The sequence below is a fragment of the Nannobrachium achirus genome (genome assembly GCF_963921795.1).
Source record: "Nannobrachium achirus genome assembly, chromosome: 16".
Taxonomy (NCBI): domain Eukaryota; kingdom Metazoa; phylum Chordata; class Actinopteri; order Myctophiformes; family Myctophidae; genus Nannobrachium; species Nannobrachium achirus.
The window spans coordinates 51,513,709-51,516,494 of NC_137823.1; positions in this window are offsets into that span (position 1 = coordinate 51,513,709).

The window sequence follows — 2,786 nt, forward strand, 5'->3', positions numbered from 1 at the left end:
TGATTCGAAGGGCCCCATGTTGACAGGGCCCATCAGAAATGGATAATAGATGTTCAGTAAATATTGGGGGTCACACATGAGTCTAAATGGCTAATAACCGGCGGTTATTAATACTTTAACCACTTCTCCCTCTATACTTAGTCGTGACCTGAGTTGGCTCAACTCTTTTGATCTCTACACCAAATCGCTCCACAGAAAATAGCTTATCTAAAGCTCATAAGCTTGTGCAGCTTTCTGTGAACGTTCCCTCCAGAATACGGAATGCTAGGGTTCAAGTGGTTAACCTAGATTTGTTTGGGGCACCAATAGTCGAGTGGTTAAGGCACTGGGCACTCTCTCCCCGGTTTGATTCCCCTACCTGGACCTTTGTTGCATGTCAATCCCTGTCTCTCTACTGTGACTATCAAAGGCAAGAAAGAAAACATCCCAGTCATGTTTGACTCACACATCCTCAGCTCAACTGCCTCTTGTAACCTGTAAAGCTTTCTCCATTCCAACACCTGGAAAAGCAGGCACGTGCACATAGACATTAAATGGGGCCCCTTCCCTTTTATCCGTCTGTAAAAAAAAAAATTGAAAGAATTGCCCTCTCTGTGTAGAAATGCATGCCGTACACCACATCTCCAGTATTGTCTTGATTTTGCTTAGTTCAGTATGGTACCAAGCTCAGAAAATAGCTGACCTCCAAGCTCACAACGCGTCGCAGCCCTTTCAGAGATTTCAGCCCCTGCCTCTCTAACATTCTCTGCATCCCTGTGGAAAGATCCTCTTTAAGTGACAAATTGGCTTTACACTTACACTATGGGGGCAATAACTAACCGACTCTGTATGACTGTTTTCTATGCATTGAACAGTCTCTAACTTTAAACAGTCTGACTTTTGGGGGACATGTTGTCCTCTCTGTTGGACGCTGCACCTCTGTAAAGCTACAGTGCTAGTTTGGGGGGGCATGGAACTCCCCAAACGGGGGTCTGGAGGTCCTTCCCCCGAAACCTTTTAATGGAGTAGATGTATTCTCCTCTGTTCCGGTGAATTTAGCTATTTTTGTAAATGTATTATGCTTGCTTTACTCGTATTGGAAAATGATGGGTACAGTTTCAGCAATTAAAATGCAAAAAGTATGTGAACCAATAATATTCACTACTTACTGTAACTGAATATATCTGTGTGATTCCATGCACTGCCCAAACCCCTTAAGCAGGGGGTCTGGGGGGTCCTCCTCCCAAACATAGTAGATGTAATTTCCTGTGTTCTGGTGATTTTTTGGAGTTTGATACCAAATCCATGGAGAAATGACACGTGTTACCACACAAAGCCACGGATATCCCCCAATCCAGGAGGAATTCAGGAGATATGACAATTCAGGAGCATTGTAGGAGATGGGGTCATAATTCAGGAGACTCCTGTCGAATTCAGGAGTGTTGGCAACCATGTCTACAAGATACGGTATAAACTGGCATGCACCAATGTACAAATCGGGCTTAAAGCCTCAGCATCCAGCATGTTAAGTGAAACTACGGCAACCAGGATCAAATGGCCTGAACAAGTCTTTGTTCTGATGGGCAGACATGTGGGTTCTCTGCTGATGAGGTGATTCTTCGGCCAATCATTTCTACATCCGGTCCCCAACATGTGGAATCATTCAGACTTGAAACCTCTGCTCAGAACTGTCAATCAAGGGGCGCACAATGCACGACTCGCACACGCATAGCACATCACACATTACTAATCAGCTGTCAGGCGGAAATCTCGTATCTCCATATTCAAACTTTATTTTTTTATTTGTCTTAAATGCCCTAGCTACTACAGTGTCACAAAGAAAGTAACAGAATAGCAAGATCTACAAGCTCACAATGCGTCATGATGTGTCGCATTTTGAGCTTGTAGATCTGCTATTCTTGCTTGTCTTAAGTGAAGGTGAAAGTGTTCAAGTGTGCCTGTGGGTTTTAGGAATATTGAACCAACGTCAAAGTACTATTACAAGAGCCTGTAACTAAGTAATAACTACATTGGATCCATTTTGGATCAATTATTTTCTCCATTTCCTGAAAAGTAATGGTTTTGGACCCATATACTCTATGTTTTGGACATACAAGGTTTCCTGTTTCCACCCAACATAGACGATATACAGTACACGCATGCACATATATACTGTACTGTAGACATGAGCCACATGCAAAGACCCTCTCCTCCACATGTGGGAGTGTACGGCGCGCACGCACACACACACACACACACACTCTCTTCCTCTCTCCTCGTCTGCTCCATTGATATTTTCTCAGTTAACAATGAATCTGTTTTCAATTCAGCCGCGCTCATCTTCAGTTCGACCAGGTACGCACCATAACCAAGACCACCTGTTAAAACAAATCTACATTTTATTATTTCAACAGTGCATATACAGCATTGAAATGGTACATATCACCAAGATATCAAGTAAGATGTTTTATCTACCGGTATACGTTTTTTAACAAAAGTGAAATAATGTATCAAATATCCCACTGACATGTATGATGAAAGGATTTGTGTGATTTTCATCTATAGCCTTTATACTGTATTTGTTATGACCAGCACAATGTAAAAAATAGAGCAATATACATTATATACCTGGACAGAGGTGCATATAACATTCGTTTAAGCAAATGTTATGTTCTCTGAAAGACTTACAAATATAGTACATGTAAAAAAAACGAAAGAAAAAAAAACATATCATTAAAAACCAGTCATGGGCAAGATTCATATTGAAACGGTTAAGTGCACTTCATTTTGTTTGCCTTGCAATTTGG